Below are 14,454 nucleotides of genomic sequence, written 5' to 3'. Positions count from 1 at the left end.
AAAGATGAAATATATAAAGTATCTTGAAATATAGAAAGAAAGATGAAATTTAGAAAGTAAGATAAAATATAGAAAGTAAAATTAACTATAGAAAGAAAGATGAAATATAGAAAGTAAAGTAAATATAGAAAGAAATATGAAATTTAGAAAGTAAAATGAATTATAGAAAGAAAGATAAAATATTGAAAGTAAAAAGAAGTGTAGAAAGAAAGATGAAATATAGAAATTAAGAAGAAATATAGATAGTAAAATGAGATATAGAAAGAAAGTTGAAATGTAGAAAGTAAAATGAAATATAAAAAGAAAGATGATATATAGAAAGAAAGATGAAATGTGGAGAGTAAAAGGAAATATAGAAAGAACGATTAAATATAGAAAGTAAAATGAAATATAGAAGAAAGATGAAATATAAAAAGTAAAATATAATATAGAAAGTAAGATAAAATATAGAAAGTAAAATTAACTATATAAAGAAAGATGAAATATAGAAAGTAAAGTAAATATAGAAAGAAAAATGAAATATAGAAAGAAAGATAAAATATTGAAAGTAAAAAGAAATGCAGAAAGAAAGATAAAATATAGAAATTAAGAAGAAATATAGAAAGTAAAATGAAATATAGAAAGAAAGTTGAAATGTAGAAAGTAAAATGAAATTTAGAAAGAAAGATGATATATAGAAAGAAAGATGAAATATAGAGAGTAAAGGAAAATATAGAAAGAAAGAGAAAATAGAGGAAATAAAAATATATATAGAAAGAAGATGAAATATAGAAAGTAAAACGAAATATAGATAAATGATTAAATAAAGAAAGTAAAATAAAATTCAGAAAGAAAGATGAAATATAGAAAGTAAAATGAAAGAGATAATGAAAGTTGAAATATATAAAGTAACATGAAATATAGAAAGAAAGTTGAAATATAGAAAGTAAAATGAAATATAGAAAGAAAGATGAAATATAGAGCGTAAAATGTAATATAGAAAGAAAGATAAAATATAGGAAGTAAAATTAAATATAGAAAGAAAAAGGAAATATAGAAAGTAAAACGAAATATAGAAAGAAAGATGAAATATAGAAAGTAAAATGCAATAAAGAAAGAGAGATAAAATATAGAAAGTAAAATGCAATAAAGAAAGAGAGATAAAATATAGAAAGTAAAATGCAATAAACAAAGAGAGATGAAATATAGAATGAAAGATGAAATATATAAAGTAACATGAAATATATAAAGAAAGATGAAATATTGAAAGTAAAACAAAATATTGAAAGAAAAAAGAAATATAGAAAGATAGAGAAAATATTGAAAGTAAAATGAAATATAGAAAGAAAGATGAAATATAGAAAGCAAAGTAAATATAGAAAGAAAGACGAAATATAGAAAGTAAAATGAAATATTGAAAGAAACATGAAATATAGAAAGATAGTTGAAATAAAGAAAGTAAAATGACATATAGAAAGAAAGATGAAATATAGAAACTGAAATGAAAAATAAAAAGAAAGATGAAATATAGAAAGTGAAATGAAATATTGAAAGAAAGATGAAATATCGAAAGTTAAATGTAATATAAAATGAAAGATGAAATATAGAAAGAACGATTAAATATAGAAAGTAAAATGAAATATAGAATGAAAGATGAAATATATAAATTATCTTGAAATATAGAAAGAAAGATAAAATATAGAAAGTAAAATGAAATATAGAAAGAAAGATGAAATATAGGAAGAAAGATAAAATATTGAAAGAAACATGAAATATAGAAAGAAAGTTGAAATATAGAAAGTAAAATAAAATATAGAAAGAAAGATGAAATATAGAAAGTAAAATGAAAAATAAGAAGGAAGATGAAATACAAAAAGTGAAATGAAATTTTGAAAGAAAGATGAAATATCGAAAGTAAAATGAAATATAGAAAGAAAGGTGAAATATAAAAAGTAAAATTAAATATAGAAAGAACAATTAAATATAAAAATTAAAATGAAATGCAAAATGAAAGATGAAATATATAAAGTAACATGAAATATGGGAAGAAAGATGAAATATAGAAAGAAAGATGAAATATAGAAAGAAAATATGAAATATTGAAATTACAATGAAATTTAGAAAGAAAGATAAAATATATAAAGTAAACTGAAATAAAGAAAGGAAGATGCAATATAGAATGAAAGATAAAATATAAAAAGTAAAATTAAATATAAAAAGAAAGATGAAATATAGAAAGCAAGATAAAATATAGAAAGTAAAATTAACTATAGAAAGAAAGATGAAATAAAGAAAGTAAAATTAAGTATAGCAAGAAAGATGGAATATAGAAACTAAACTCAAATATAGAAACAAAGATGAAATATAGAAAGAAAGAGGAAATATAGAAAGTAAAATAAAATATTGGAAGAAAAAGGAAATATAGAAAGAAAGAGGAAATATAGAAAGTAAAGTAAATATAGAAAGAAAGATGAAATATAGAAAGTAAAATGAAATATAGAAGAAAATAAGAAATATATACAGTAAAATAAAATATAGAAAGAAAGATGAAATATAGAAAGTAAATTGAAAAATAAAAAGAAAGATGAAATAAAGAAAGTGAAATGAAATATTGAAAGAAAGATGAAATATCGAACGTAAAATGAAATATAGAAAGAAAGATGAAATATAGAAAGAACGATTAAATATAGAAAGTAAAATGAAATATAGAATGAAAGATGAAATATATAAATTATCCTGAAATATAGAAAGAAAGATAAAATATAGAAAGTAAGATAAAATATAGAAAGTAAAATTAACTATAGAAAGAAAGATGAAATATAAAAAGTGAAGTAAATATAGAAAGAAAGATGAAATTTAGAAAGTAAAATGAAATTTAGAAAGAAAGATAAAATATTGAAAGTAAAAAGAAATGTAGAAAGAAAGATGAAATATAGAAAGTAAGAAGAAATATACATAGATATAGAAAGAAAGTTGAAATGTAGAAAGTAAAATGAAATATAGAAAGAAAGATGATATATAAAAAAAAAGATGAAATATGGAGAGTAAAAGGAAATCTAGAAAGAATGATTAAATATAGAAAGTAAAATGAAATACAGAAAGAAAGATGAAATATAGAAAGTAAAATAAAATATAGAAAGTAAGATAAAATATGGAAAGTAAAATTAACTATAGAAAGAAAGATGAAATATAGAAAGTAAAGTAAATATAGAAAAAAAGATGAAATACAGAAAGAAAAATGAAATATAGAAAGAAAGATAAAATATTGAAAGTAAAAATAAATGTAGAAAGAAAGATCAAATATAGAAACTAAGAAGAAATATAGAAAATAAAATGAAATATAGAAAGAAAGTTGAAAAGTAGAAAGTAAAATGAAATTTAGAAAGAAAGATGATATATAGACAAAAAGATGAAATATAGAGAGTAAAGGAAAATATAGAAAAAAAAGAGAAAATATAGGAAGTAAAAAGATATATAGAAAGAAGATGAAATATAGAAAGTAAAACGAAATATAGAAAAATGATTATATAAAGAAATTAAAATGAAATTCAGAAAGAAAGATGAAATATAAAAAGTAAAATGAAAGAGAGAATGAAAGATGAAATATATAAAGTAACATGAAATATAGAAAAAAAGTTGAAATATAGAAAGTAAAATGAAATATAGAAAGAAAGACGAAATATAGAGAGTAAAATGTAATATAGAAAGAAAGATAAAATATAGGAAATTAAATATAGAATGGAAAAGGAAATATAGAAAGTAAAACGAAATATAGAAAGAAAGATGAAATATAGAAAGTAAAATGCAATAAAATATAGAAAGTAAAATGCAATAAAGAAAGAGAGATAAAAGATATAAAGTAAAATTCAAAAAAGAAAGAGAGATGAAATATAGAATGAAAGATGAAATATATAAAGTAACATGAAATATATGAAGAAAGATGAAATATTGAAAGTAAAACAAAATATTGAAAGAAAAAAGAATTATAGAAAGATAGAGAAAATATTGAAAGTAAAATGAAATATAGAAAGAAAGATGAAATATAGAAAGCAAAGTAAATATAGAAAGAAAGACGAAATATAGAAAGTAAAATGAAATATTGAAAGAAACGTGAAATATAGAAAGATAGTTGAAATAAAGAAAGTAAAATGACATATAGAAAGAAAGATGAAATATAGAAAGTGAAATGAAAAATAAAAAGAAAGATGAAATATAAAAAGTGAAATGAAATATTGAAAGAAAGATGAAATATCGAAAGTAAAATGTAATATAGAATGAAAGATGAAATACAGAAAGAACGATTAAATATAGAAAGTAAAATGAAATATAGAATGAAAGATGAAATATATAAATTATCTTGAAATATAGAAAGACAGATAAAATATAGAAAGTAAAGTGAAATATAGAAAGAAAGATGAAATATAGGAAGAAAGATAAAATATTGAAAGAAACATGAAATATAGAAACAAAATTTGAAATATAGAAAGTAAAATAAAATATAGAAAGAAAGACGAAATATAGAAAGTAAAATGAAAAATAAGAAGAAAGATGAAATACAGAAAGTGAAATGAAATATTGAAAGAAAGATGGAATATTGAAAGTAAAATGAAATATAGAAAGAAAGATGAAATATAGAAAGTAAAACTAAATGTAGAAAGATCGATTAAATATAGAAAGTAAAATGAAAACAGAAAGAAAGATGAAATATAGAAAGTAAAATTAAATATAGAATAAAAGATGAAATATATAAAGTAACATGAAATATGGGAAGAAAGATGAAATATAGAAAGTAATTTGAAATATAGAAAGGAAGATGAAATATAGAAAGAAAATATGAAATATTGAAATTAAAATGAAATTTAGAAAGAAAGATAAAATAGATAAAGTAAAATGAAATAAAAAAAGGAAGATGCAATATTGAATGAAAGATAAAATATAAAAAGTAAATTTAAATATAAAAAGAAAGATGAAATATAGAAAGTAAGATAAAATATAGAAAGTAAAATTAACTATAGAAAGAAAGATGAAATATAAAAAGTAAGATAAAATATAGAAAGTAAAATGAAGTATAGAAAGAAAGATGAAATATTGAAAGTAAACTCAAATATACAAACAAAGTTGAAATATAGAAAGAAAGACGAAATATAGAAAGTAAAACAAAATATTTGAAGAAAAAGGAAATATAGAAAGAAAGAGGAAATATTGAAAGTAAATTTAAAAATAGAAAGAAAGATGAAATATAGAAAGTAAAGTAAATATAGAAAGAAAGATGAAATATAGAAAGTAAAGTAAATATAGAAAGAAAGATGAAATATAGAAAGTGAAATGAAATATAGAAGGAAACATGAAATATAGAAAGAAAGTTGAAATATAGATAGTAAAATAAAATATAGAAAGAAAGATTAAATATAGAAAGAAAGATGAAATATTGAAAGAAAGATGAAATAGAGAACGTAAAATAAAAAATAAAAAGAAAGATGAAATAAAGAAAGTGAAATGAAATATTGAAAGAAAGATGAAATATCGAAAGTAAGGTGAAATATAGAAAGAAAGATGAAATATAGAAACAACGATTAAATATAGAAAGTATAATGAATTATAGAATAAAAGACGAAATATATAAAGTATCTTGAAATATGGAAAGAAAGATGACATGTAGAATGTAAGATAAAATATAGAAAGTAAAATTAACTATAGAAAGAAAGAGGAAATGTAGAAAGTAAAGTAAATATAGAAAGAAAGATGAAATTTAGAAAGTAAAATGAAATATAGAAAGAAACATGAAATATAGAAAGAAAGATAAAATATTGATAGTAAAAATAAATGTAGAAAGAAAGATGAAATTTAGAAAGTAAGAAGAAATATAGATAGTAAAATGAGATATAGAAAGGAAGTTGAAATGTAGAAAGAAAGATGATATATTGAAAGAAAGATGAAAATGGAGAGCAAAATGAAATATAGAAAGAACGATTAAATATAGAAAGTAAAATGAAATACAGAAAGAAAGATGAAATATAGAAAGTATCATGAAATATAGAATGAAAGATGTAATATAGAAAGTAAAATGAAATATAGAAAGAAAGATGAAATATAGAAAAAAAATGAAATATAGAAAGAAAGATAAAATATTAAAAGTAAAAAGAAATGTAGAAAGAAAGATGAAATATAGAAACTAAGAAGAAATATAGAAAGTAAAATGAAATATAGAAAGAAAGATGAAATATAGAGAGTAAAGGGAAATATAGAAAGAAAGAGAAAATATAGGAAGTAAGAAGATACATAGAAAGAAAGATGAAATATAGAAAGTAAAACAAAATATAGAAAAAATGATTAAATATAGAAAGTAAAATGAAATTCAGAAAGAAAGATGAAATATAGAAAGTAAAATGAAAGAGAGAATGAAAGATGAAATATATAAAGTAACATGAAATATAGAAAGAAAGTTGAAATGTAGAAAGTAAAATGAAATATAGAAAGAAAGACGAAATATAGAGAGTAAAATGTAATATTGTAAGAAAGATAAAATATAGGAAGTAAAATTAAATATAGAAAGAAAAAGGAAATATAGAAAGTAAAACGAAATATAGAAAGAACGATTAAATAGAGAAAGGAAAATGAAATACAGAAAGAAAGACAAAATATAGAAAGTAAAATAAAATATAGAATGAAAGCTGAAATATATAAAGTAACATAAAATATAGAAAGATAAAATTATAGAAAGTAAAATCAAATATTGACAGAAAGATGAAATATAGAAAGAAAGATAAAATATAGAAAGTAAAATGAAATAGTGAAAGAAGGAAGAAATATAGAAAGTAAAATGAAATAAAGAAAGAAAGTTGAAATATAGAAAGAAAGATGAAATATAGAACGAAAGAAAAAATATAGAATGAAAAATGAAACACAGAAAGAAAAATGAAACACTGAAAAAAAATGAAATATAGAATGTAAAATGAAATTTAGAAAGAAAGATGAAATATAGAAAGTAAAATGAAATATAGAAAGAAAGATGAAATATATAAAGTAGCTTGAAATATAGAAAGAAAGTTGAAATATAGAAAGTAAGATAAAATATAGAAAGTAAAATTAACTATAGAAAGAAAGATGAAATATAGAAAGTAAAGTAAATATAGAAAGAAAGATGACATTTAGAAAGTAAAATGAATTATACAAAGAAAGATAAAATATTGATAGTAAAAATAAATGTAGAAAGAAAGATGAAATTTAGAAAGTAAGAAGAAATATAGATAGTAAAATGAGATATAGAAAGGAAGTTGAAATGTAGAAAGAAAGATGATATATTGAAAGAAAGATGAAAATGGAGAGCAAAATGAAATATAGAAAGAACGATTAAATATAGAAAGTAAAATGAAATACAGAAAGAAAGATGAAATATAGAAAGTATCATGAAATATAGAATGAAAGATGTAATATAGAAAGTAAAATGAAATATAGAAAGAAAGATGAAATATAGAAAAAAAATGAAATATAGAAAGAAAGATAAAATATTAAAAGTAAAAAGAAATGTAGAAAGAAAGATGAAATATAGAAACTAAGAAGAAATATAGAAAGTAAAATGAAATATAGAAAGAAAGATGAAATATAGAGAGTAAAGGGAAATATAGAAAGAAAGAGAAAATATAGGAAGTAAGAAGATACATAGAAAGAAAGATGAAATATAGAAAGTAAAACAAAATATAGAAAAAATGATTAAATATAGAAAGTAAAATGAAATTCAGAAAGAAAGATGAAATATAGAAAGTAAAATGAAAGAGAGAATGAAAGATGAAATATATAAAGTAACATGAAATATAGAAAGAAAGTTGAAATGTAGAAAGTAAAATGAAATATAGAAAGAAAGACGAAATATAGAGAGTAAAATGTAATATTGAAAGAAAGATAAAATATAGGAAGTAAAATTAAATATAGAAAGAAAAAGGAAATATAGAAAGTAAAACGAAATATAGAAAGAACGATTAAATAGAGAAAGGAAAATGAAATACAGAAAGAAAGACAAAATATAGAAAGTAAAATAAAATATAGAATGAAAGCTGAAATATATAAAGTAACATAAAATATAGAAAGATAAAATTATAGAAAGTAAAATCAAATATTGACAGAAAGATGAAATATAGAAAGAAAGATAAAATATAGAAAGTAAAATGAAATAGTGAAAGAAGGAAGAAATATAGAAAATAAAATGAAATAAAGAAAGAAAGTTGAAATATAGAAAGAAAGATGAAATATAGAACGAAAGAAAAAATATAGAATGAAAAATGAAACACAGAAAGAAAAATGAAACACTGAAAAAAAATGAAATATAGAATGTAAAATGAAATTTAGAAAGAAAGATGAAATATAGAAAGTAAAATGAAATATAGAAAGAAATATTAAATATAGAAATTAAAATAAAATATATAATGAAAGATAAAATATAGAAAGTAAAATGAAATAAAGAAAGGGAGATGAAATATAAAATGAAAGACGAAATATATAAAGTAACTTGAAATAGAGAAAGAAAGATGAAATTTAGAAAGTAAAATAAAATATTGAAAGAAACAGGAAATATAGAAAGAAAGAGGAAATATTGAAAGTAAAATGAAATATATAAAGAAAGATAAAATATAGAAAGTAAAGAAAATATAGAAAGAAAGATTAAATATAGAAAGAAAAATGAAATATTGAAAGAAACGTGAAATATAGAAAGATAGTTGAAATATAGAAAGTGAAATGAAATATTGAAAGAAAGATGAAATACCGAAAATAAAATGAAATATAGAAAGAAAGATGAAATATAGAAAGTAAAACTAAATATAGAAACAACGATTAAATATAGAAAGTAAAATGAAATATAGAAAGAAAGATATAGAAAGTAAACTAAAATATAAAATGAAAGATGAAATATATAAAGTAACATGAAATATGAAAAGAAAGATGAAATATAGAAAGTAAAATGAAATATAAAAAGAAAGATGAAATGTAAAAGGAAAATATGAAATAGAAATTAACATGAAATATAGAAAGAAAGATTAAAAATAGAAAGTAAAATGAAATAAAGAAAGAAAGATACAATATAGAATGACGGATAAAATATAAAAAGTAAAAATAAATATAAAATGAAAGAAGAAATATAGAAAGTAACATAAAATTTAGAAAGTAAAACTAACTATAAATAGAAAGATGAAATATAGAAAGTAAAATTAACTATAGAAAGAAAGATGAAATATAGAAAGAAAGATGAAATATAGAATGTAAAATGAAATATAGAAAGAAACATGAAAGCACACGAGGAGACAACTCCATGTATTCACAATATCATAAGATACTTACAGCAAACTCCAAAACTCAAAGCACACGAGTAGGCACCTTGAATACATTAGTAGTGCTTTAAAGTTATTCTCTGCCTATTTTTCCATTTACTTGCCTTCTGCCAATCTTCCTTCTTCCCACTGTATTTGGTATCAGAGCCATGGAAGGCTAAACCTTGAATATCCAGGTATGGAGTAATCTATTATAAATTTTTTATATCTTAATCATCAGGGGAGTTAACTTACTTCGTAATGTTATAATATTTTACTATTCATCTTCTTTCTTGTTATGATATGGGACGTCACCCAAGTCGCGTTGAGATATGCCCGTGTTGCCGTTGCCATGGATAAGCGTAGGCGTTGAAGGGCCTCTATACTCTTAAATCGTTGACAGACGTGTATCTGATCAAGAAGATGATGAACAGTCAATTCATTATAATATTAGGAACAATAGTTTGCTTCGTTCATGATTACCATATAATCAGTTTATAATATGTTTACTTCATACAAGGATATTCCTCCTTCTGGTTCTCTTTTACCACTCTTAGCTGTAGGTTAATTTAGTTTACTTTAATTGTTTTGTTTTTATTTTCACTTTGCTTTAATTTGTTACACAATGGCATCCAGTAGTAGGAGTACTGGATCAGTTAAGAATGCATCTTTGGTTGAATATAAAGTTCAACAACAATTGAATGATTGGACAATTCTGTCCATTAAACCTACATCAATCTACAAGAAAGGAACTTTCACCCTTTCTAGTACCATGGGAATTAAAACCATGGAACAAACAATTAATCTTGAAAATCAAGATTCAACTCTTAAATTATTAGAGTTAACAGATCTCAATAAGTATCTTGCATATACTGAGAGAAAATATATGCATGTTGGATGCATACAGATTGCGTTCAAACCCTTGACCTTATTAGGGATGAACACATGTCTATAGGCCATACTCAGAGATGGTCGCTATTTGGATTGGAAACCCTCATTAATGGGTCTAGTTGAAACAAGTCTCAGTCGGGGACCTGTTTACTTTAATGTCCATCCAAATCTTACCATATCATTAACAGATAGGAATTTGTTAGAATCTATCCAATTAAGGATTCTAACACAGGGATACAATTTTATTCCTGGAACTGAAACCATTGCTGTCATAGCAAGGATTCATTTCAAAATCATGAATACCTTAGTCCCGAAGGTATTACACTTACCAGATCAAGGTAAGACTGTATTGATCGAAACCGATCTCATGAGTGCAAATGTTGCCACTCCAAGGATGATCAATTGGGAGAAAATTCATTTCCCAGCCAACTGGACTATTCCTCAGGCTGTTCCTCCAAAACTCTTGATAAATCAGGATATTGATCAAGTCATCCAATCAGCTGATGGTGACGTGGTAATTAATTTCAAGGACAAGACTCCTTATCGAGTCACTTTACCACCATCATCCCGATATTCGGATGTAGGCCCATCCAATCGCCTACAGGAATTGGATGAAAAACAATCCGTAAAGGATGATTCCTCATTAAAAGGAATCCACCTATTAGACACCCAGATACCTCATGGGGTCTACAATGAACGGGAGCATGCTCGAACTTCTCCCACTCCCAGTGAAATGACTGGTTTTACTCTGTGATTATGATTTTTACACCTCCACAGAGTTACCAGGACCCACCCCCTTTTGTGGTGGATCGCGCAGCCATTAAAGCTGAATTCTTTCACCCCAATAATCTAGGTTTCAAAAATTGGTTTTTTGACACCTATTGGGCCGCAGAATGCATGGAGTTTTCAAATGACTTTTATCTTTATTTGGAAACAAATAAAGTTATTACTTCCTTTGTTGATTGGTTCATGCAAACCAGACTCAAACAAGCGGAGAAACGACCCTTAGTTTCTTCCAATGCCCTTAGGTTGGTGGGATAATGTCCTCACCCATGAACAATATCAGGAAATTTATAATTCCAAAAAGGTTATCAAAACTGAAGCTGGTCCCGCATACCTTGGCGAGGACGATGCAGTTTATACCTTAATCTCCTGTATTGTTCATCATTTTATTGGCAGACTTACTTCCCAAACAGATAAGGGAAGGGAGGTTTAGCAAAACTTAAGGTGTAAAACTCTTAGCCATTTTAGGTGGTATAAAGATGTTTTCCTCACCAAAGTTATGCAACGAACGGATGCCAATAATGAATATTGGAAAGCAAAATATATAGATGGATTACCTACTCTTTTTGCTAGCAAAGTAAGAAAGAGAATCGGTAATGAAGGTGGTGCAATCAACTACCACCAATATACATATGGCCTCCTCACCAGTGCTATTATCCAAGAAGGATTGGCCTTATGTAATGATTTAAAACTTCAGGCTCAACTTAAGCAACATAATCTTTCTGGTAAGCATGAGCTTGGGGAATTCTGTGAACAATTTGCTTGTGACACAGGACCCCAACCTTCCCATCAAAGGAAGGGTAAAGGGAAGGCCTCTTATTCCAAGAGACCGGAACCCTACTCACACCAGAGTAGGAAATATCCCAAACAACAGTCTCATCAAAAGACTCGTCAAGAACCTAGGAGACCTCCTCCTCGGAGACCTCCTCCTAGAAGGACTCCTCCAGAAAAAAAGAAAATTGTCTGTTACAAATGTGGTAAATTAGGCCACTATTCAAATAGATGCAAAACTAAAGAGAAATTGAACCAACTTCAAATTGATGAAGGATTAAGAGTTCAGTTGGCTAAAATTCTCTTAAATTCTGATTCTGGGGACGATATTGATTATGCCTCATCCAGTCAATCAGAAGATGACCCAGATTGCAGTTGTTCTCACCTACAATCTGTGGCCCAGATGCATCAGATTAATGTTCTTACTACTATGCAACAAATCATGCTAGAGAACATTGATCAAGAGGAAAATCCTCAAACCAGAGATATTTAATTAAAGAATATCTTGATCAAATTCAAAGTACTTCAAAGATTGTTCCTCCTATCCAAGGAGTAAAACCATATTTTTTGAAGGAAATTATTGGTCGTTATGAAGCAGAAACCTCTTCAAAACAACCAATATCCATCTCCTCATTACAAGGAGAAATTAAAGAAATCAAGCATGAATTAAAAGAATTAAAATCTTTGTATAAAAAGCTTGAACAAAAATGTGAGCACAAACATGTCTCACTAGAAAAGAAATATGAGGATTCTTTTCTGAATCAAATTACCAAAGTCATCCATCAAAGATGGCATACTGTTATTAATTTGGTTATTGATCAGGAAGTTGTCATTCCTAAATTGACAGCCCTGATTGATAGTGGAGCAGACTTAAACTGCATCCAGGAAGGGTTGATTCCAACCCAATATTTTGAGAAAACAACTCAAACTTTAGCTAATGCTAATGGAGACAAAATGAACATTAAATATAAACTTAATAATGCCTCCATCTGCACTAATAATCAGTGCATTATTACTGACTTTTTATTAGTAAAAAATATGACACAACAGGTCATATTAGGAACTCCTTTTTTGGAGAAAATAATGCCCATTAAAGGCATCGACAACCATGGAATCCATGCACAGGTTAATAATAAACCTATATATTTCTCTTTCAAATCTCCTCCTCAAATTAGTTTTATCAATGAGATTTCTGAATTAAGAAGTGTAAAAGAAAATCATCTGAGTTTCCTGCATAAAGAATTACAGTTGTTAACCCTTGAACAGCGGTTGGAAACTCTAGGGATCAAAGAGAAAATTAGTTCTCTTCAAAAATTATTAACCCAAGAAATTTGTAGTGACATTTCTACAGCTTTTTGGGATCGACATAAATATATTGTGTCCTTACCATATATTGATGGGTTCAATGAAAGAACCATTCCCACCAAAGCAAGGCCTAGTCAAATGAAACATGCATTACTAGACCTTTTCAAAAAGGAAATCCAAAATCTGTTGGACAAAAAATTAATTAGAAAATCTTACTCCCCATGGAGTTGTACTGCTTTTTATGTCAATAAAAATGCAGAAAAGGAACGCGGTGTTCCCAGATTAGTGGTTAATTATAAACCACTCAATGACTGTTTGAGATGGATTCGCTATCCTATCCCAAATAAAAAAGATTTATTAGACAGATTGTTTTCTACTAAAATCTTTTCCAAATTTGATTTGAAATCTGGATATTGGCAAATTCAAATTAATGAAAAGGATAAATATAAAACTGTATTCACTGTCCCTTTTGGTCACTTTGAATGGAATGTTATGCCTTTCGATTTGAAAAATGCTCCATCTGAATTTCAAAATATCATGAATGATATATTTGCTCCTTATCCTGAATTTACCATTGTTTATATTGATGACATCCTTGTTTATTCAGAATCCATTGATGCTCATTTTAAGCATTTACATGTTTTCAAATCAGTTATTCGAAAACATGGGTTGGTGATATCGGCATCGAAAATGAAATTGTTTCAGACCTCTGTCAGATTTTTAGGTCACAATATTCACAAGGGAAAAATAGTTCCCATTGATCGAAGTATTGAGTTTGCCTCTAAGTTCCCCGATGAACTACTGGAGAAAACTCAACTTCAGAGATTTCTAGGAAGTCTCAATTATATTGTGGATTATTATCCTCATCTTGCACAAGACTCCGCAATATTGCATAAAAGACTCAGAAAGAACCCTGAGCCTTGGACTCCCAAATCAGGTAGTCCAATTAATCAAAAGCAAGGTTAAGCAACTTCCTTGCCTTAACCTCACTAATCCTTCTTATCCGAAGGTGGTAGAGACCGATGCTTCCCATATAGGCTATGGTGGCATATTAAAACAAAGAAATCCATCTGGTAAAGAAGAACTTGTTCGCTTTACCTCTGGTAACTAGCATGATGCACAACTTAATTATTCCACTGTTAAACAAGAAATATTGGCAATAATTAAGTGCATTCATAAATTCCAGGATGATTTATTAAATTAGAAATTCCTTTTAAGAGTTGATTGTTCAGCAGCCAAATCGATTCTTAAGAAGGATGTGAAGAATCTTACTTCCAAGCAAATCTTTGCCAGATGGCAGGCGGAATTAAGCGCCTTTGATTTTGATATAGAACATATCAAAGGAGAATTAAACTCCTTACCTGATTTTCTAACCCGTGAATTTCTCCAGCGTCAAAATCATGTATAACCCCGTAAGGGGCAATCC

Source organism: Aristolochia californica, unplaced genomic scaffold, assembly GCF_029961685.1.
Source record: "Aristolochia californica isolate CCGP_79_NKW_82.1479 unplaced genomic scaffold, dmAriCali1.0.hap1 SCAF_2, whole genome shotgun sequence".
Classification (NCBI taxonomy): Eukaryota; Viridiplantae; Streptophyta; class Magnoliopsida; order Piperales; family Aristolochiaceae; genus Aristolochia; species Aristolochia californica.
Note: the sequence above shows the minus strand (reverse complement) of the source record.